The following is a 23,997-nucleotide window of genomic DNA, read 5'->3' on the forward strand; positions in this document are numbered from 1 at the left end:
CGTTGTTTTTCTTCCTTATCTAACTTATTAATAATATTATTAGTAATTTGTTTAAACAATTAAATATTATGACGTAGTTAGTACAATTTTGTAATTATTTTATAATAGAGATACTTATTTATTATTGGTATCGTTATTGTTATAGTTTTAACTGATCATTTATTTATAATTATTATAAAAAGCAAAGTTTAAAAATTTACCGTGTATACGAGAGTAGAAAAAATGTAGAGAGTAGAGTATGGTGACCTTAGGTGGAGTCGCCATACGTAACATACAATTGATAAAAAATGAAATAACTTTTTATAAATAGTAAAAATTGAATGACATCTTTGTTTTCTAATTATATAATATGTTGTGACGTCCTGGTTTTCACTCTTTTTCGCGTATAGCGCCCTAGCGGCGGAAGCGGAAAGTTAAAAAACGAACGGAGAGGCCGGTATTAAAAGGACGGCTTTGAAAGAGGGAATGCCTTTCGGTTCGTGGGACCGAATGGTAAACAGTCGCGAATTAAAGGCGCGCACGGGTGAAAATAAAGACGTCCGTCTCGCGGGGTACGTCAGCCTGTCTCGACTAGGGATGTGCAAGATAAGCAGATTATTGTTATGACTGTTTTTATTTCGATTCAATTTAGAGTAATAATCTTAGGTAAGTTTAATAATTTTATCTTGAAATTAGGCGGTAATAATACGTTGGATACGATTCTCGGCCGTGATGTAGATCGTATAAAAGAGTCACGTCGTCCAATTCGAGAAGATGCAGCGTATTACCCAGTGATTCGAAATGCTCGAGTAATACCTGCGAGTCGGGAGCCCCTGGGGACGGCAACCCTTGCCCCAGTGTAAAAGGCCCTTACAAACCGTTTGAGCTGGTGAGCGCGGCCGGACCTTCGCGATCTTCTCATCTAAATAATCAGAAGTGCATCATTCTCTTATTCCCTTTTATGTTAATTTCGAACAAGTGATAGATGATTGTGAGTGTGCGATGATAATAGGTCGTTAATATCGATCGATGAACGCCCTGATAGAGGCGCACTTCAGTACAATTAGGTAAAGATTCGGACGCCCTGAGAGAGACGTGCGACAAGGAAAGGTGGACGCCCTAAGAGAGGCGCGCACGAATCGCAAGGAATTGTACGAAATCTGTGAATGAACGCCCTGAGTAAGGCGCGCAACGATCTCGCGGAGCGATGGATTATACCATTAGATCATTAATCAATCGAGGGAGTGAGAGATCTATTGTTACAAATTGTTGCTGTTAGAGTATTAAGAATGAAGCAGTTTTAATCGTTTTAATTGATTCCGGCGTTTTAAGAGCCCGCGGTCATGTATTCATTGTACGCGAGCGAGTGCGTTCGTGTGAGCGTAGAGTAAAGGCGATGCGGTCACTCGCGATTATTTCTATGCGTAAAAAACTTATTGTCGAAGAGCGCGTGAATTTATGATTCCGTACGCGATTGTTGTATGCGACCGATAATGATTCGTGAAATGATAATCGAGCAGTGACTGATTAATTGATAGAAGCAGAGAGAAGACTGAGAGTGGACATGCCCGCATTTTACGTGTTTCTGTCCGCTAGCGCCTCTATGTGCACAAAACGTGCATATTGAACTACGTAGCTAATGTCCACGAATCCCGTAGGTAATGTCCACGATCTTTTGGGTCTTATCCGTGCTACGTCCACGACTTTTTGGTTCCGATATGTGCTATATCTACAAAGTGTCCGTAATGCATACTTTTAAAACATGATTATGTATACCAATCAGATTTAAAATATAAATACACACGTGTTGTAAATACATGTATTGTAGCATTTATTGTTTATTTAGCAAAAAAATCAGTTATTCTCAATAATCTGTATAATTTAAAAATGTACATTTAAATTATTTTAATAAATTACTTCTATAATTGTGCGTGCGTGCGTGCGTGCGTGCGTGCATGTGTAATATATATATTTATACATAATATATGTATATATATTTAATTATTAATAAAAATAGACATTATTTATGTAGCGAAGAAAATGTTACGATTTCTTGAGAGATGCCTCAACAACCCAGCCTTTCCAATATAAAACGCTCCTGAGCCAGAGCAATCACCCTAACAGCACATGTAGATTCTGAGAATATTTGGAGAATATCACAAAAGTATATTGCGTACATTCTCAGAACATTCGATATACGTACTACGATATACTGAGTACATACTGAGAATGTTCCTATGTCCCACGTATTATAGTTCATAGTATACCCAAGTAGCACATGTTCGTTTCATATACGTTTCCTAAATGTATCCAATGTTTCTTAACCATTAAGCATCAATAATGTAAGATTCTCTTACGATAACATCGATGTCGGTAAATGATATTGAAGCGATTAGTCCTCGTTTATATTATTGAGGGCACTAATCTACATTTTCAAAGATGCGCAAATCGCACCTGTGACTCCGGAAATTCGAATATACGAGAAAGCTCGAGAACATTCTAAGACAGGAGAGTACAATATAAAGGAGTGCAAAGAGGTCACGAGGCTTTTTCGGCTCTTGCAAGTAGAGAGATAAAATATTGTGATATAAGTGCGAGTAGTTTCACGGCGTAAGGGACTTCACTTAAGGAAAACTCCACTATTATCCGAGGCAATAAGAGACTTTTGCCAATCGAACATTAATTAACTGGTCAATTTCCAAGAAGGACTTTGGAGAAAGACTGGCCAGTGACGAGTTAGAAGAAAAATATATATCTACGAAAGCTAAGTGTAGTGGTTAAGACATTTATCTTTTCCGCGCTACTAAATTTAATTCCTCATATCGAACATACACGATTTGTTTATTAATAAATATATTCATTGTTTAATCGTTAACATAAAGTCTATTAAATTTCTGACAAACAAAATAAGAACAATCTTACAATCAGAAACGTATTTGAAACCATTCACAGAAAAATTTTTGAAACCATAATTTAAAAACGTTTTTTTCACGTTTTTGAAAAACAGAAAAAAAATGTTTTTAATTCAAAATTGTGTATACGTATAATCACTACAGAGACTACATGTTAATTTCTATTTCCAAATGTGCGAATACTAAAAAGGGCGTTGAGATGAGAATTATCGATTCTCATGTATAGATCATAACCGAGCTCCACACAAGCGAGAAGCGTGTACATGTGCTGAACACTTTGCGCAACATATGTACGCACTTTTCGCTTGTGGGGCTCCCGAGCAAAGCTGCCAGTTTTCCCCGGAGAGCTCCATACGCACACAACCGAGACCCGCTGACGTTACGTGTCCGTGTGCGCTCGGCTGTCGACTGGTAGAAGTGAGCGGACCTATGTCTTGTATCTCCTTCCCACTAAGCCTAGCATCAAACCGGTTTTGAGACTCGCACGATTTCTTCTGCCAAGCGTTGGCAACAAAAATGCTTTCCTGAATTTCACTCCACGCGACTAAGTCGACTAGCGGCGTGTTGCTTTCGCTCGACGCGATATTTTTTCTGAGATTTACAGTCTTTTATGAAACATATATCATATTCATATTAATAAAATATTTTAACATTATGTATTTGCAGAATATGATTTTTCACGTTAATGTATAAAATAAGAATAAAGTGATAAAAATTATATATCGCAATATATAAACAAAACAAGTAACATTTCTACAATTTTAGTAGAAAAACATTTTTCCTATTAAAACATATTAACATGAGTTAATTGCGACAAAAATAAGCTTTAAGCATATTTAATATATTATTAATTTATTTATATGTTCCAATTTTATACATTAACGTGAAAAATCACATTATAAATGCATAATATATTTTGTAAATAGCAAGATACATTGAGGAGTAAAGGAAAGAATTGATTGAAAATAAAAAAAACATGTTTTTACTTAAAAAATATTTATGACTATCTTATTTAACACAAAAGTAATTTGGACAAAGCAAACCAATGTGATTATACATTGGATAGTTTAGTATTTTAACCATTTTAATATAGTGGTCTTCCGCACCACCCAAGAGGTTCCACTAATGATGCGTTAGATTTTTTCAAGTGGATCTTCGCCACAAGAGCCCTATTGTACCACTTTTCAATTTTCTTTATACATTACCTTTATATAGATATGGTGTCGTTTGCAGACAAGATACTTATCATACACTTGTCGGTCATAAATGTGGTGTCATTTGTAGACAAGATACTTGTTACATATCGTTTACAAGTGTGTCATTTGCAGACAAAATATTTGTTACATTCCTGTCGTTTATAAATGTGGTGTCATTTGCAGACAAGATACTTGTTATACCTCTGTAATAAAAGTAGTACACAATTACTTTTCTTGTATCATATAAAAAATATTATTAAATTTATTTTAAACATTATTGCGTATTAGATCCCAGTAAACATTCGATATCTTATGTATATACATAAAATATCCATAATGTGAAAAAAATGTACTGTATATACTATGTACATACATATGATATACGCTGATGTAGATACATTTGTGGATATACATAAGATATCTTATAGATATACATAGAATGTATATTCGAACGAGATCGCTGCCTGTATATACATAGAATATACCTCGTGTACATTCCATGTATATACATGTAACCAAGATTGGGAAAGTTACTTTATAAAAGTAACTCGTTACCGTTACCGTTCTTTTTTCTAAAAAGTAACTCGTTATCGTTACTCGTTACCAATTTTAAAAAGAAACTTGTTACCGTTGCCGTTACTCAAAAAATAACGAATTGTTACAATTTCTGTTACTTTTTTTATGCATAATACAAATTTTATGCACAATTTTTCTAATACAAGATTAAATTAAACACTACAAATTTACAGTAAACATTAAAAATTTTTGAACATTATTTTTCATTAAAGTAAAAAAAATAATATAATTGTTGTGCCCTTGGTGATAGGGCACGGGTTCGGGATCTGCCAAGGAGTTAGGCCGGGAATCCGGGAATAATCCTTTGACGTTTTTTTTAATAAAAAACAGTCTTCCACATATTTATTGATCTCTTGATTCATTACAAATTCCCTTACTTCTATGTAATCTAGGTTCCGTCAGGAATCCTTGCCTTAGTGTAGTATCACGGAGCCCCAAGTTACTCTTATTCACTTTTAACGAATTGTTATAATTCGCGTTCTTCTAGATTTGTGGTCCCAACGGACATACGTCCGTTTCTTGTGACTGATAGTTTTAGACCCGCCGTCGTGATCTCGCGACGGCGATTTTATATATGTGAAACTGCACTTGATTGCAGTTTTAACGATCTAACTTGCTGACGAAATTCGATCGTTCGTCAGCATTGTCGCGTAAAAAGTGAATTAGGTTTTAATTTTCGCTGCGCGATTTATCCGGTGTCTCGCATGAGCCGGAAACTGAATATTAGATATCTTAATCTGATATGCAATAGATATTTTCTTATATTTTATTAATATATATATATTTTATTATTAATAATTGGTTGTGGTTCTTTGGACCCACAACATCCTCCCCCCGTTGAGAAAAGAAAACGAGGAGATACGAGTTTTTGTAACCTTGAGGCTCCATTTATTTATTCTAAAATGGACTTCGTTCTTTCCATAGTTTTATTCCTAATATAATGGCAAGTATTATGGCAATTACAACAGCTATGCTACTTGTTGTCATAGGATAGACAAATGCTTGTTCTGCGAATGGATTTTTTAGATTGTCGTTAACATCTTTATTTATTTCCTCAAGTTTATTACTGAGGTCCATTAATTCTTTCGGATCTTGTATAATTTTTTTAAATTTTAGTCTTTGCAATAGACTTTTCTTATTTTGTGTATTCTGATCTTTGCTAAATGTTAAATTAAAATTTGGTAAATAAGTTTGTATATTCGCGATTTGCTCAACGTTTTTTGTTTTTATTGTCATATCTGTTGCAATTACCTTACAGTTTTCTTTTAACGTTATTTTTCCTGTTCGCTTAATTACTACAACAGTTTCTTTATTATTTTTACAATGTATATATATTTGTTGTTCCTTAAGTGTAGAGTACAACCATGTATTTGGTGTTCTTAATGCTATCCATAAAGTTTGATTACTCTTAATATAACGCTTATCGCAATTATCCGCGTTTTTTGTTATGTGTGAGTACGTTTGTATTTCGCAAAGAGAATTTGTGTTTACAATATAAATAGGACTATAAGGTTCGCATAAATATGTATTGTGTACATTGATACATTTATTTAAGTTATCTTTTGTTATAGTCATGTATGTCGGTCCGTCTGTACTTATCGCGATTATATGTTGATTTACTTCAGTGAAAACGAAAATATTGTCATGGTCATGTATAGGTAAAGGAATTATTTTTATTATTTTGTATTTAGGAAATGTTATCAAAGGGAATTGTAGTATAGTATAAATATTTGTATTGTCATAGTATGCGCTTGTGGTAATTAATTTTTTGATGGTATTCCATTCTTCTATTTTGAGTCCAAAGGGAAATTGTGTTCCTTGAGGCAAATGAGGCGTCGCTTCTTTTAATTCAGAAATTATTTTTTCTATTGGTGTTATTTTTGGATTTAATATTCCGTTTTGTATTTGTGTCAGAAAATCCATAATATCTTGAATGTCTCTCTGCAGATCAGTTAGAATTGCATTTATTATTAGAAAGTGTTCTAATATATCTTCTCGTTTAATTTCATCTGAGATTCGATTGTAAATATTTTTTGTAGCGTTTTTTAATAATTCGTTATTATGTTCTAGTGTATCTTCTAGCTTATTTATGTGTGTAAGCGTTGTGTTTAATATTTTTATTTGCGTTTTTGCGGCGTGTTGTGTTATTTGTTCGTTATTTTTTATCAAGTGTAATTGTTCCTTAATATTTTTCTCGTCATCTGCGTCCATGGTTCCAAATAGAGTTTTAGCGATACTACCTATCCCGTTTATTAATCCGCGTCGTTTGTCGGAAGGTTTTTTATAAATGGTATTTATTTGTTTTATCGATTCCGTCAATTGATTAATGTTCTTTTCGATTATTAACTTCATGTTTCGGCATGGTTGTTTAGTGGATTTATTATTAATTTCATTACAAATTTCATCCGTATCTTGTATTTTTTCCTTAATACGTTTAAATCTTATATTTATTGCCGTAATATCTAATTTTATTACTAGTTTCCATTTTGTTTCGATGAGATTTAGTTCTCCTATTTGTTCATAATATAGCCCTGGTTCTTGTGAGAAGTACTCTATCTTGACTGGGGATATTGTTTCAGTTCTCACCTTGATTAGTTTATCCTCTAGTATAGCGTACCTGGAAGTTTTATGCTACGTGTTATATTATATCAATAGTGTAGGGTGTTACGATAATTTTTTATATGTGCGTGTTCTGCATTTTGTCCTTTGAAAGGGTCTTATGGTTTGTGCGAGTGCTACTGTGCATCAGTTTTCGTTCAGCGTCTGATTTGTTACCGTGTCTACCATTATCATGGAGTTCGAGAATTTAGTGGTTGTTTTACGGTCTGAGACCGATGATAGGGTAGTGATGCGACGAGAATTTTCTCTTGCGGAGATATTGGAAGAGTTGGTGCCTGCCTTCGTGCAAAGTTCTCCTGAGAGACTTGTCATACAGCGACAAAGGAGAGCCCTTTGTCGTCAGCTCCTTGTTGGGCTGCGCCGTGCTGTGTCGCGGCAATTTCGGCCATTTAATGGTCGCCGTCGCCGGATTGGACATTTACAGTGGCGACGTGTTATGTTACTGATTTCGGAGATGACCTGTGTTCTCAACCGGGTGCAATGGCTCGCGGAGGAGGAGAGCGAGATCGAAGAATATCCCGATTCTCCATAATGTGGTAAGTGTGATTTAATTTTCGGTAAAATGCTTAATGCGGTTTGCATGCACCAGCATTGTTTTTCGCCCCTTTTTTATGATGTAGTTAACGCTTGATTTTTTCTCAATTACTATGTAAGGTCCTGTCCATAACGCGTCAAGTTTTTTCGAGCATCCTCGTCTTAGTGTTTCGTCGTATAATAATACCTTGTCGCCTGCTCTAAACGTGCTTATATTAGCCTTTTTGTCGTAGCATTCTTTTGACTTTGCTTTCTCCTCTTGCATGTTCGCTTTCGCTACCTGGTGTGCTGTACACAATCTTTCTTTGAATTCGGATATGTAGTCATCATACGTATACGTTAATTTCGGAGGACATGTCAGGGCCGTAGGGAGCGTAACCTGGTGTCCGTACAACAGTTCAAATGGCGTATAACCTGTCGCTGTATGTGGTGTAGTATTGTATGTAAACATCGCGTAGGGCAGCCATTCGTCCCAATCGGTCTGATCTCCGTTTATGTAGTGTCGCAAGTACTCTGCTAGTGTCCTGTGCGATCTTTCGAGCGCGCCGTTACTTTCCGGGTGGTACGCGCTTGTACGAATCTTCTCAATTTTTAACAGTTTGCAAGTGCTCTTAAACACTTCGCTCATAAAATTCGTTTCCTGGTCGGTGAGAATTTTATCAGGCACTCCGTATTCCAAAATTATTTTTGTAACGAATGCCTTCGCTACTGTACCAGCTTCCTGATTTTCGATGGGCATTGCCTTGCTCAATTTCGTGAAATGATCTTGGAATGTTAGTACGTATTTGTTTCCGGTTAGAGTTACGGTTAACGGTCCTACTATATCTAGTGCGCATTTTTCGAATGGCCTATCCGGAGTATCGGTAATAATCATTGGCGTTTTACTTCGCCGTTTTAATTTATTCTTTTGGCAATGCTCGCATTTGGCGATGTATTATTTTACGTCTTTTGTTAACCCTTTCCAGTTGTGAGTTAAACGGATTCGATTTATGGTGCGTTGCACGCCTTGATGCCCGCCTATCGGTGCGTCATGATACTCATATAATATTTGCTGTTTCTCTTCCTCCGTGTACCTTTTTATCTCTTTTTCGCTATCTCTTTCTTCTTCCTCTTCGTCACTCTCTTTCTCCTTGTCGATTATATGTATAGAGTGAACGACGTTGCGACTTAGTGCGTCAGCATTTGTATTGTATTTTCCGGCTTTGTGTACGATTTCATAGTCGTACTCTTCCAATTTCAGTCTCCATCTAATTAGACGAGATCCTGGATCGGTCACGTTAAACAACCAAATTAGCGGTTTATGGTCGGTGACAATTTTAAATTTGGTCCCGTATAGGTACGGTCGAAAATGTTTGACCGCCCACACAATCGCGAGTAATTCTTTTTCCGTCGTGTTATAATTTTGTTCTGCACGAGAAAGAATTCTGCTAGCATAAGCTATTGGTCGGTCTTGTCCTATCATTCCTTGTGACAAGATACCTCCTATCGCGAAATCCGATACGTCGGTAGTTAGTATAAATTCATCGTTGAAATTTGGGTACTGCAAGACGGGGGCGGTAATTAGTTTCTCTTTTAGATTGTCAAAAGCTTTTTGATGCTCTTGTGTCCACTCGAATTTTACTTTCTTTTTAACTAATTTTGTGAGTGGTTTGACTATTTTCGAAAAATTTTCGATAAACCGTCTATAATAGCCCGCCAGTCCTATGAATGATTGCACATCCTTGACTCGTTTTGGCGTAGGGAAATTCTTTACTGCCTGGATTTTTCCAGGGTCAGGCATAATTCCATGTTCGGTAATTATGTGTCCTAAATATGTCACTTCTTTTCTAAGAAATTCACACTTGTCCGGCTGTAATTTCAGATTATTGTCGCGTATTTTTTGTAATACTTCTAATAGTCGCCGGTTGTGGTCTTCTAAACTAGCGCCGTATATCACGATGTCGTCTAAATAGACCAGACACCGTATTCCTTGTATGCCCGCCAGAATAGTATTCATTAATCTTTGAAACGTTGCCGGGGCATTCTTTAGTCCGAACGGCATCCGATTAAATTCATAATGCCCGTAGGGCGTTGAAAAAGCCGTTTTTTGCTTATCTCTGTCTGCCATGGGTATTTGATGATAGCCCGATGCCAGATCTAACGTTGTAAAATATTTCGAATTCCCTAGTTGGTCCAAAATATCTGTTATATTTGGCAGTGGAAAAGAGTCTCCGACTGTTAGGTCGTTTAATTTTCGGAAATCGACCACGACTCTCATTTTAGGTTTTCCCAAAGCGTCTGTTTTCTTCGGTAGCACCAAAAGTGGTGCGTTCCATTGGCTCGAGCTTGGACGTACGATATCGTTTCTTAACATTTCCTGTACCTGTCTATTTACTTCGGCCTTATGCTTCTCCGGTAATCTATACGGTCGCGTATTCGCGGGTGCCGTACCGGCTCGAGTTACGATCTCGTGTTGCAGTGCCTCGGTGCAGGTCAGGGGTTCTCCGTCCAAATGGAATACATCATCGAAATCTTCGCAGATTTTAAGTAGAGTTTTTCGCTCTTCGTTATTTAAGTGATCGAGACGAAGCGCCTCTTTAATTCGTTGCATGCGTGACAAGGGAATTTCCTTCGGTATATACGTCTGAGCTATTAATATCTCAGCATTTTCTTCTGTCTTTACTTCTTCAATTTCTACTACTGGAGCTTGCATTTCTATTTTAGTTTCGGTAGTATTTATTATGCTAATCGGGCAACTATTATTTTTTGGCTCGACTAGGCAATTTCCGATAAATATTCCTGGTCTAGTTTCCACTGCTTGGATTATTCCTGCTGTGTTTTCTTTAGTTATGGCTGTTATAATAGTTTCGCTTCTAGCTTCTAAAGTAAACTTTTTGCATGGGAAAAGCGTAAATAAATTTTTATCGATGCGTAGTTTTTTGGTAGTATAGTCCCAAGATGCTTGATATTTTTGTAGGAAGTCGGCTCCGAGGATTCCGTCATATTCGATAGGAAAGTCGTCTTTTATCACGTTTAATTCATGTTTAACATTTCTTGTTTTTAACGGAATAGTTGCTTGCATTACGCCTATAGTATCCGCTTTGTGCCCTGTTGCGCCAATGATTGTTATCTTTTTATCGTATATTATGGTTTTATCTTTCAATTTATTCAATTTTATTAGACTCATGGTAGCTCCTGTGTCGATCAACATATTTATTTTATCGTCAATCACTTCATTCATGGGTAGTGAAATCAGATCGAGCTCAGTGTGTGCATGATTTATCTCATCAGCTGTTAGTACCTTATGCTCTCGTACTGTCTTAGCTGTTGCTTTAATTGTTTTCCTTTCTGCATCGTCGTCCTCAGTCTTGCGATGCTTATTAGTTTCATTTATGGTATTTCGCGTGTTTGATTCTTCATTTATTTTCTTATTTTTAGTATATTCCGGTTTTCCGTTTAATATCCAACATTCGGTACGGTTATGTCCGGATTTCTTGCAATAATTACAATGTTTATCCAGCGTATTAAATCTTGATCCGCTCGGTTTAGGCAAAGTGAATTGATTACCGTAGCGGCTCGTTCGGCAATCGCGACCGTAATGTCCTTGCTTGCCGCATTTATGGCATTGAATTGCCTTAGGATTATTAAAACTTTTATTCGCGTTGTACGCGGAATCACGTGGTCTCTTTAATTTTTCCTCTGCTTTGGCCCCTTCGATGGCTTCTTGCAGGGTTGCATATCGTTGCGCGCGTATTATTATTCGTATATCCTCGCGCAGTCCATACACAAAGTTTTGTAGCGCTTGCTGTTTAACTGTATCTAATATAGTGCGTTTATCTTGCGGTGTCTTTCCTGGACTGTCTGTTAGAGATTCGTATAGTTGCATCGCTAAATGGTCTGCTCGTGCCCCATATTCTACTGCACTTTCTCCGGGTCGTTGTTTCAAATGATTAAATTCAATTTGAATCGATGCAGGATTTTTCTTAGGGTAGTAAAAGCTTTCCAGTTCGTTTTTTAACTGTTCAAACGATCTGATATCTTTGATCTCAAAATTTATTAATGCTCTGCCTTGCAATTTCGACATTATGACGTCGACATTATGACGTCGAGTAGCTCGTCTGCGAACTCGGGCTTTACATACTTCATTGCACATGTACAAGCGCTTAGAAATGATTTTAAGTTCGTTCGTGACGTACCGTCAAAAATAGGTATTAAATTTATCGCGTTTTTTGATGTCATGTAGCGTTGTGCGTCAGTGGATTGTCTGTTTCGTATGTCTTCAGTAGTTCGACCGTATGAAATGTCGGTTTCGCGTTTTTGTCGCGGATTTCGTTCGTGATGATGCGCATGAAGATACTCAAATAATGTCGCGATCTGTTCGCGCATTTCGTGCATTGTTTCTTCTAGTGCTGAAATCTGATTTTTATTTTTTGGGCGTGTTCCCGTTCGAAGTCCGCTGGCTTCGTTTTCTCTTGTATTTTGCTCCATTAACGCGGATATTTCGTTTTCTATTTCGATGTCTGCCTCACTCTTCCTTCTTTGAGACATTTTTTCGTTTTTTCTTTCACGGATTTCGTCCGGATCAAATATGCTACTATCGTATGATGTTAGCTCAAACTCGCTGTAATCTGACACGCGGCTTGGTGTTTTACTAATGTTAAGTCTAATCTTTTTAGTTTTTACTTCTATCACGTTAAGAGCGGGAATTAAACTCGAATCGATATCTTCGAAAGTGTAATCTCGTTTAGTTTCTATGTTTGCATCTAATTCGTCGTCGGTATCACCGTCCGAGTTTGTGTATTGTAATGTACGGCGTACGTTATTGCTTATGTCGCGAGTCGCGTCTTCGATAACGCGTATCGGGTTTAACGCTGTGCGGATTGCGTGTCGCGCTTGGTTGCTTAATAGCCACGACCTATTTCGTATGGGACCGGGGTCGCTTTCGCTTTTGTACATTCACGCGTTTTTATATTTTATATAATGGTTCGGACTTACAGTAGTAGTAGTATGATCGCTCGCATGTTGCCTCGTCCTTAGCTGCGGTTCGCTGTCCGGCTGTAGATCGTAGGCTGTAGGTGTAGGTCGCTCGGCTGCTTTCTGCGGCTGGCTCCTATTTCGCTGACTCCGCTCGGCACTGCTTGGCTCTGGATAGTCTGCTGCTGCGCTGCTACTCTGCTTACCGTTGCGTTGGTCGGGGTCTTCTCGTTTTAATAATCTCCGTATTGAAACTTGTCCGCCGACTATTTTGCACTCAATTTTCGACTGCTTACTGCTGCGTTGGTCGGGGTCTTCTCGTTTCAATAATCTCCGTATTGAAACTTGTCCGCCGACTAATTTTCACTCACTTAAATTTTTTCTTTTTGTTTCAGGCTCTGGACGTTCCGGGTTCCTGGTCCCGAAGGAGAGGCAGATCCCACCGCTGCCACCAGATATTTGTTGTGCCCTTGGTGATAGGGCACGGGTTCGGGATCTGCCAAGGAGTTAGGCCGGGAATCCGGGAATAATCCTTTGACGTTTTTTTTAATAAAAAACAGTCTTCCACATATTTATTGATCTCTTGATTCATTACAAATTCCCTTACTTCTATGTAATCTAGGTTCCGTCAGGAATCCTTGCCTTAGTGTAGTATCACGGAGCCCCAAGTTACTCTTATTCACTTTTAACGAATTGTTATAATTTGCGTTCTTCTAGATTTGTGGTCCCAACGGACATACGTCCGTTTCTTGTGACTGATAGTTTTAGACCCGCCGTCGTGATCTCGCGACGGCGATTTTATATATGTGAAACTGCACTTGATTGCAGTTTTAACGATCTAACTTGCTGACGAAATTCGATCGTTCGTCAGCATTGTCGCGTAAAAAGTGAATTAGGTTTTAATTTTCGCTGCGCGATTTATCCGGTGTCTCGCATGAGTCGGAAACTGAATATTAGATATCTTAATCTGATATGCAATAGATATTTTCTTATATTTTATTAATATATATATATTTTATTATTAATAATTGGTTGTGGTTCTTTGGACCCACAACATAATTTTAATAATGATATCGCTATTAATATAAGGTGTAATAATTTTAATAATATATAACAAAAGTAATAATTTTGATAATAAGATATTTTAAATAAAAAAAATTTTTAATAAGTTGTAAACCAGCTTTCTTAAAAATTTTTAGATGCTGTAAATATAAGTTAAAAAGTTTTCTTATTGTTAGTTTTTTTATAAATTTGTAGATATATAGAGTAAATTTGAAAAATGTAACGATAAAAATAACTGTTAAATTCGTTACTCGTTACCGAAAAATGTAACAAAGTTACTTTTTTCGTTACAAAAAAAATTTGTAACGCCATTATCGTTACAGTTACCGAAAAAAAGTAATTGTAACGGTAACAGCGTTACAAGTAACGCGTTACTTCCCAACCCTGCATGTAACATACATATATACGATATACGCTGATGTAGGTACATTTATGAATATACATAGCATGTATATTTGAACGAGATCGCTGCCTGTACATACATAGAATATACCTCGTGTACATTCCATGTGTATATAATACATGTAACGTACATACATACGATATACGCTGATGTAGGTACATTTATGGATATACATAGAATCAGTTATTAGTTCGTTCGCTTTCCGCTATGTGACGCATTATGCGCTATCTATCTCGTATTTAAGTTTTAATCATGAAAACTACATAAAACTTGCAAAAGGCGGGTAATAATATTGAAGTCTTCAATTTGAAGATGTAATAACTTTTTCTATCAGTTTAATATCTGAATCCCAACACAGGGAATTTAGATAAACTGATTGTTCAAAAATTGGGTAGATAAATATCCGAATAAATAAAAATTGTTTATTATTAAAAAACGTACTGTATATACTATGTACATACATAGAATGTACCTCATGTACATGCCACGAATTTGTATTGCACATCCTCGGAATATATCCTATGTACATACTGCGAACGTGCACTGCACATCCTCGGAATATACCCCATGTATATACCACAAATGTACACTGCATATTTTTGGAATATACTTATGTATGTACTATGGACATCCTATGTACATACATGTGGTAATTATTTCACATACATAGGATATGCGCTTTATATACTTTTCACATTTTCTGTATATAGATAGAATATACAATATACATATATGTATATACATAGGACGTACATAGAATGTCCTAATGTTTATTGGGATGTCGAGGGACTAACTATATTATTAACATCTGCAGCATATAGATTAAGAAGACTTCTGTTTCTTAGGACAATGTGTATATAAGTTGTCTGTCGACATGAGAGATAAGTGCTTTTCATTAATCTCCATGTCTAAAACTGTTTCTTTTCTAGCTTTTAAAGCTAATTTCAAAACGCAAGTGGTATTTACAGAGACGGACGAAAGGCTATTTTGTTTTTTTGTTTTTAAGTCTGATAAAATTGAAAACATTCTTTCTGGGTCGGCATTAAAATTTGGAAGTGATCTAACAGCATTCATAAGAGATTTGAGTTTGGGATATCTATCAGTATTTCTGGAGTTTTCACTTTGTAAAATCTGTTTCCACATGTCATCAAAATTTAATTTTTTAAAATTTGTTTTTTCTGTTATTGTAAAATTTAGATGTAGGTACAATAAGCCATTCTTTCTTTAAACCGTTTTCGTCAAAACCTCCAAGAGTTTGAGCGATAAAAGAAACATCATTGAATGATGTTTCTCTGTCAAAATCAAATAAAACGACATCTGCATCAAAAACTTTTAATTTTGACAAAAATTTGTCATTAATTGGTAATCTTTGCGACGACTTTTCCGTCGGGCAGAAGTAGTCCCGCCGGTAAGCGTGTCAAACCTCGTTGCTTTATTTAATGGATGTTAACAGTTACTGCAATATTGAAAGTTGGGCGCCAGGCGCGGTTTAACGCGCCGCACAAACGAATACGTTAGAATTCAGATTGAGTTAATAAGCAATGGCGATAAGCGCGACTAGCCCACTCTACAAATGGCAGAGGGGCGAGGTTCTTTAGAGATGCTTAATACTGATTTGGAGAGAGGAGTCTGAAATAAGAGGGATTATTAACAACACATTAATTTAGTAACAAATAACATGTAATTAGAAATTAGATTAAGTGAGATTGACGCCGGGTGATAGGCGCCTTAACAATCCCGCGAAGTGGAGACATATTTTATCTCAGTGAGAGACGTTATGATATCACTGTTCAACTCGCGGAAATCCGCGTACTTCCGTCTCACGCGGTATAATATTCGGCGTACAAATTCTGTAATTTTCATTCGGTACGGTTGTTACAATTAACTCTACTTCAATCTTTCTCCATAACGGTTAGCCTACAATACAAATTCTATCTCAGTATTATTCTTACGGTTCTGAATGTAAACGCTCGACAGAAGGCCGAGACGAGAGATACGCGATAGGCTAATTCCAAAAATTCTAACACTTGGTACAGCAATACACAAATAGACGCGAAATTATCAGTTATAAACGAGAGACATTATTTAACGCAAGACGACTGTCGGCTCGGCAGCCCCGAGGGGGATAGCATGGTGGAATCTTATTCTATAGAAGCGGTAGTCAGCGGGGCCCGGCCTAAATCTAACCTCGCACAATATCGCGAGACATTTCGATACTCTTAATACTCTTTCACGAAAACCAGGCGGGTTCTTATTTCCGCGAGGCTCGGGCCGCCTACTGATACCGCTCTTACCGCGAAGTCGAAGTGGGGGCCTTACAAAACGTCGGTACGCCCGTTGTGGTCCTTGAGGTTCCTCTCAGGTTGCCGACTCGCCGAACAATGACGACAGCGAGGCTCGCTGGACAGCGGTGACATTCCGCGCATCGTCCTGCGCATGTAGATCCTCGCTATCGATTAGCGATTCTTGATCCTTCGATGTTTACTAGATCCCGATGCTCGCGTCGCTCCTCGATACTTCGGCCCTCGGTGACGCTTCTCCGAGGTGACCCCAGTCTCTCTCTTAGGGCAGCTGCCGTTAACGCCCCTCGCGGCCTTTTCCGTTTACGGATCCGAACCTTCTCTGAATCGGCCGGGAACTGATCAGGTTCCGACCTGATTCTGCTTTGGCTCGTTACGACAGCTCCTTTTTCGGGTACTCCACTCCGGGTCTTCGGCGTGTGAGAGCGCGCTTCCCTTTCGGGCGTCATCTCTCTCGGTGCGTCCACCGGCCTCGATATGCTCCAAATCTGCAATTGTATCTACGGTAGCGACTTTGTCTGGAATCTAATTGTTTATTCAAGGATATTTTACTTGACCTTGTTCCGGACCTATCTACACGCCGTCCGAGCCTCCGTCGTCCTGTCTGCTGAGTCCCTTGCAGGTCCCACGAAGGCTGCTCCCCTTTAATCACAATATGGGAGTTTGGCCACTCACCACGACTCGCATAATTCGTTACAACACAAAATCTACAATCTCAAAAAGAGAATTAAGAGGGAGAGGTCGTCGCCCCCCGCGGTGGGGTTTCCGACCTCAAATTTCCCTCCTCGATCGGGCTTTCTCGCCCTTGTGACGGACCTCAAAAAGGTCACGTCACATCTTTTACTAATTTCTTCGGCAGCTGTTACGTAAAATTGCAAACAATTTTCTCGGACATTCGCAACTAGGTCTGCATGTCCGTTTTTTGTCAATTTATCTAGGTATTCTTCACATTCTAATCCTAAATTTATTTCGCTTAAAGATTTTTGATTATTTTTTTCAGAAAATTGGATATTATTGCATACGTTTTTTAAGCACTCGGATTTTAAAAAGTGTTTACAGACTGCTTTTGATTGTAATAAATGGATTCCTGTGTCCGCTGCTTGAAAGAATGCATTAAATAAATTAAAGAAATACAAAATATGTTTCTATGGGCGTAATGCCTTTTGGATGTGTTCGAACTGGTAAGAAATTGTGAGAACCAATTTATTAGAAAATATATAATTTATTTTTTTGTCAGAGAAGTATGTACAAGTTATTATGCTATATTGTGTTTGAGCGTTTATTGCGCCAAAGGCGCTTTCTCGGCAAATGTGTAGGGCCGAAAAGTTAGAATAAAAATTGACGGGCTCGGTAAGATATTACCGGCCGCGTCTTAGTATACTGAACGGGTCCTAAGAAGAACGGTTCGATTGATGAAGCTCGTTGCAACCCTTTCCCTGGTGTTGGAGGAACTCTGTTCGGAAAGTGGTCTTCCATATTGCAACTGCTCTCCGAGCACGCCCTAGGCGGCGAGGTTTGGATTGCGACGGATCGAGTCTCCGGTGTGCCTGGTGATGTGACCGTCTCGGCTCTCGGCGCAACAGAGTGTTCTGTGAACCGAGAAGAGAGAGGTCTCCGAATGCGAATGTCCCCAGCAGCAAGAGTATCTTTTGGAGGCCGAGTCAGCCGGACACAGAACTCTAAAAGAATTAATTTCCAAGCAAGAGTCTGTGGGGGCGACGGCGGTGCTGGTGAGTCAGCGGGCCGCTTAGATGAAGTGTGCGGCTGAAGCTGGGACTCTGTTTTTCTTTTGCGTGCCTTTCTAAGCATTGTGAGAAAAACGGCAAGGTAAATAGCCTCTCGTTACGCTCTGCTACTGCAGAGTTATTACTCAGCTCAAGGGCCCTAGTAGAGAGCTCGCCTTGAAGCGAGTGAGTGAAGAAAAGCTTGTCGACACTCTTTTATACAGCGTTGATCGATTCTCGATCGCGAGAGAGCCTTACACCGCCTGCGCAACCTGGTGGTGTATCTGAAGGCTCAGAACTTGGCAGAGGCCCTGTGGCGCGTAGCGGCGCCGCGGCGTACTAGGCCGCTTCAGTGCAGCGATGTGGCGGTATGCCGCCACAGTTTCAAAAATAAGAAATATGCTTTGATATCTAACTTTTGCATTATGGTTAATAAATGTTCTCCAAATATTGTTTTTTCATCTACAACTCTTTCGATCAAAAAATGTTTAATAGCACCCCAATACTCAAGAAGTCTTTTCACACCCCACACGGAACAAAAACTTCTAATGAATATCCACTAGATGTCCATTATGGAGATTCGAAACCTCTATTAGATGTCTATGTAATCTCCTATAGATGTCTACTTAGCATCCACAGTTCCGCATTACATACCTCCATTCGACATCCATTAAATATATTCATAGATATCATATGGAGCAATTATAGATGTTCCATAGATATTTCATAGAGCTTTAATGGATAGCTAATAGATATTAATTAGAAATCGTATAGATTTATTATGGATGCTTTGTCCATAAAAATTAAGAAATTAAACTATCATTTTTATAAATTGTTGAATTTATATTATTTACTCATTTTTATGTGTGTACTATAATTGTACCAAACACAAAAAATATATTTTATAAAATAAAAAATATATTAGTTGTTTTCAATATAATTATATTTATACAAACAGGAAAATAAATAAATAAAATAACATATCCAACAATTTATAAATAATTGTTTTCTTTCTTAATTATTGCCTGTGAATTAATATATATAATTTTTTATTAAAAATAAATATTTTTCGATTTTATTGATAAACCTTTATTAATAAGTTATAATTGATGTGTATTACATATAATCGATATGAGAAATTGCAAATATTTTTAACGCAGACATATATATATATATATATATAAGGAAAATAATAATTATAAATAAAAATATATACTATAAAAATCTTTTTCTATTTCTTATCAAATTAATCATATAAAGTGTTACGTCCTAACCTGGAGGGAAAGGGGCGGGTCAGGTATACGGACGGACGCAACAATAAAAGTATAAATTTGTGGTGTTTGCTCGCTGGTCGGTATGAGGAGAGGCGACCGCGCGAGCCGAACAATTTTCCTTGGCTGAGAACAGGTCAACGATCGTAAAGATCGATATTACCCTGTTAGAGGCCTCAACCAATCATTCGTGGTCCCCTTTTCTGGTCAAGAGAATTAACTCCTTTTACCAAGGGCGGAACCTCGTGCAATTTTCAAAAGAAGAGGTGTTTGAGAGAGAGAGAGAGATGATTGTGAAAATTAGACTTACTACTTGGATGTCTTCGAAATGTATTTAGATCTCCAATCCTAAAGTCCAGGTGTAGTCGGCCTTGAGGTGTATTTGATCCTCCTGGGGTCAGTTAGTGGTATCCGCACTGGGTCGATCGGAGACTGATTGCAGCTGAGGGGGATGAGAGTGAAGGGCCGCGGCCGATGAGCGTTATATCCTTCGCGCCGGGAAAACTGATCGGAGGCGTTGCACAGATCCTCGTACTCGTAGTCAAAATAATTTCTTTGAACACCGATGTATTCTGAATTGTCTTCCGTAATCGGTCTCGTGTACTGGAGAAGTAATTGGCGCGCACGGTATCTTACTCCCCCACGTCGCGTCTTAGATTTGGGCATGAAGGATAATGTCGTCAATCTGAAAATTCCAGGCTAAAAGCGTGCGGTAGTCCGCACCACGATTAGCGGGGATACAGAAACCAAGTACAACGTGCGGTGGTCCGCACCGGAGCAAATAGTTCTGAGTGCTGATTCAGAAAGATAACTGGGTGGTTGGGTGTTAGGTAGGGTGTAGGTTGTACACGAGAAAAGAGATCGAATAGTTTTAACAGACACTTTACTGAATCTATTTTATTACAAACTCTTACAGTCACTTAAAAATGTTGCGAATTGTTTCTAAGTCCCAATATTCAAACTGTTCGGGTAATACTAAAAGCCTCTCTCTACTAACTGGCTGACTCTCTAACTAAAAACTGCTGCTTTCACGGGTGGGTGTCTTCCTTTTATACTCGAAATTTTGGGTTCTGGAAGGGAGACATTCCTTCCGAGGGGTTGTTAATAAAAATAAGATAAAAAAGGTTGTTTGAAGATTAATAAATGGATTGCTCGAATGACATGTATATCGTTCCGTCGGCTTTTCTGTCGGCGAAAATTCAAAGTCTACTATCGCGGTCGCGTGTCTTATCTCGACAAATTTTCGATTGAAGGCCTAAAAGATTATTATGGTACATTCAGGATCTTAAATCATTAAAATAATATTCTCGGAACGTTTCTTTGAATTTTCCCGACTGGTCGTGAGAAACTTGTGCAAAGGAAAGGTCCGTACAGGACGTAACAAAAGATAGCAGTATATTTGTTATTGATATATATATATAATAACGCGCGGAGCTTGTAAAAACTATATATTGTATTATATTAATATTATAATGTGGATGTAGATTGTGGATGTACATCAAAACATATTTAAAATCTATAATATACCCACACAGCACGAGGAACTCCCGGGAAACTCCTGGGGAGCTCATAAAATTTTTTGTAAGCTTAAATTAACCTTCAAAAGAACTTGCATGGAGCTTTCTGAGAGCTCCTATGTCCGCTTTTAAGAGCTCACTGGAAGCTTTATTTAAGCTCAAAGGAAGCTCAAAAATCATGTTTTAAGAGCTCTCAGCGAGCTTCAAAGTAGTTCCCGGGCAACTTCCAAATAATTATAAATAATAATAACAATTATTATTATTATAAGAATAGTGAATAAAAAATTATAGATGTATCAGGCTCTGATGATTGTTAAAATCAATAAATTTGAAAGGAGCGTAAAAAGCCAACAGCCAGATATTCGTGCGAAGGTTATCGTGTATTAATTTATAACCATTGAACAATACATTAAAAAACAAACGTTTCAGCCTGTCATCAGGCCTTTATCAATGTTATTACAAAAATCAATCAATACGCAACGCAAAAATTAAATACAAAGAACGAAGTAAATTGACATAATTAACCGAAGAGTAGTTAAACCACGTTAAACTGTAATAAAAAAGAGCCAAATGAGAAATTCCCGTTACAAATTGAGCGCAAACAGAAAAAAGAAACAATTTTTACATACTTGTGTTAAACATAGTAGAAAGCTCATCCACACAAGATGGAACGAGGTAGGAGAAAAATCTTAGAACCATATAATATGATGGTTGAAACCTCAATGTACGTGATAGAATAACGACAAAATTCAAGCGATGAAAGATTAGTGAGAGGGCGGTGGAGGAGGGGGGACGGAAAGAAAAAGAAGTATGGAGGGGAGGGTATAAGTACCTAGGAGGGGAAGACAGGAATTAATATATGAAAAGAAAAACGATACAATTATAACGGGGGAAACAAATTAATAATAGGAAGATAAGAGTCCGGTAACCGTTCTGTGTCATTTTGATTGTTCAAGCCTGCACGTTGTCTTTTAATAAACACCATTTCGGATATCAATCTCTTTTCATAAGAAAGTTCTCCGTCCAGAATTCTCACATTGTCCCAGTCAAAATCGTGAGAAAAATCCAATTTATGTTTGGATATAACAGAGGGGGAACAGCTCTTTTTTATGTCATTCTTGTGTTCTTTAATTCTAGTATTAAGCTGTCTTTTTGTCTGACCCACGTAAGTTTTCTCACAATCTCGACATGATATCATGTATACAACCTGACAATGTGAAAATTTATTCAAACTGTCTTTGCCCATCCGTATGAATTGTGTTAGATTGTTAGGATTTGAACATGATAATTTTAAATTGAAGCTTCTGGCTATGGAGTTAAAATCTTTGTAAACCGAAGGAATGTAAGGAATAGTAAAAAAAGTCTTGAAGTCATTATTATCATAAATATTGTTTGAACAATTACTAATTAAATTAATGTCACTAGATTTTTTATGAATTAAAAACTTAAGCCTATTATGTATAGTCGAAAAAATAAAATTGATAGGAAAACAGTTATTAAGTAGGATATTGATTGCCATTGTAAAATTCTTGTTATGAAATTCAGGATGAGAAAGTAAAAAAATCCTGTCCGTTAAACTTATAATGGTCCCTTTTTTGTGCGATATCGGATGGTGGGAATGATAATTTAATAGTCTACCTGAAGAAGAAGGTTTCTGGAACCAGTCAAATGTGATAGTGTTATTTTTCACGATCAGAGTTAAATCGAGGAAATTAATGCGATTGTCCAAACCAACTTCCACAGTAAACTTTAGTCTCTCATGGTAGGAATTAAAAACGTCACAGATAAAATTTATGGAATTGTTAGGTGCAGCTAAAATAATATCGTCCACATAACGGTAATAAAAAGGTAACCTAAAAGGTAGTCTATCTAACGCACTGACTTCAAGGTCCTGTAGTACTAAGTCAGCAATCAATGGGGATAAAGGAGAGCCCATGGGGGTGCCATAAGTTTGTTTGTAAATTTTGTTGTTAAAATTAAAAAAAGTGGAGCTCAGTATCAAGCGGATGCCCTTCAGAAATTTATTAAGAGGGATGGAAGTATTTGGGGAAATTGAGGGAGGGAGGGAGGGAGGGAGGGAGAGAGAGATGGGGAGAGAGAGAGAGGGGGAGGGGGGAGAGAGGGGGAAGAGAGAGAGAGAGAGAGAGAGAGAGAGAGAGAGAGAGAGAGAGAGAGAGAGAGAGAGAGAGAGAGAGAGAGAGAGAGAGAGAGAGAGAGAGAGAGAGAGAGAGAGAGAGAGAGAGAGAGAGAGAGAGAGAGAGAGAGAGAGAGGGAGAGAGAGAGAGAGGGAGGGAGAGGGAGAGAGAGAGAGAGAGAGAGGGAGAGAGAGAGAGAGAGAGAGAGAGAGAGAGAGAGAGAGAGAGAGAGAGAGAGAGAGAGAGAGAGAGAGAGAGAGAGAGAGAGAGAGAGAGAGAGAGAGAGAGAGAGAGAGAGAGAGAGAGAGAGAGAGAGAGAGAGAGAGAGAGAGAGAGAGAGAGAGAGAGAGAGAGAGAGAGAGAGAGAGAGAGGGAGAGGGAGAGGGAGAGGGAGAGGGAGAGGGAGAGGGAGAGGGAGAGGGAGAGGGAGAGGGAGAGAGAGAGAGAGAGAGAGAGAGAGAGAGAGAGAGAGAGAGAGAGAGAGAGAGAGAGAGAGAGAGAGAGAGAGAGAGAGAGAGAGAGAGAGAGAGAGAGAGAGAGAGAGAGAGAGAGAGAGAGAGAGAGAGAGTTAATAAATTGCACATTATGTGGATTCAGTTCTTTTCTTGAGACCTAACAGCCGTGGATCCCACATGGATGATATGTTTTCTTTTCCATCTATTACCAGCATGATGAAACCATACCATAATTTTTTTTTGTATCTCATTCTTCGTCGTATTGGGATATTTTTTTAGAACCGTCTTTGTAAAATTATAATATATTATTCTTTAATGAAATATATACACAATAATGAGAATATATATGCATAACACATGT

This window comes from Linepithema humile, chromosome 6 (genome assembly GCF_040581485.1).
Source record: "Linepithema humile isolate Giens D197 chromosome 6, Lhum_UNIL_v1.0, whole genome shotgun sequence".
Classification (NCBI taxonomy): Eukaryota; Metazoa; Arthropoda; class Insecta; order Hymenoptera; family Formicidae; genus Linepithema; species Linepithema humile.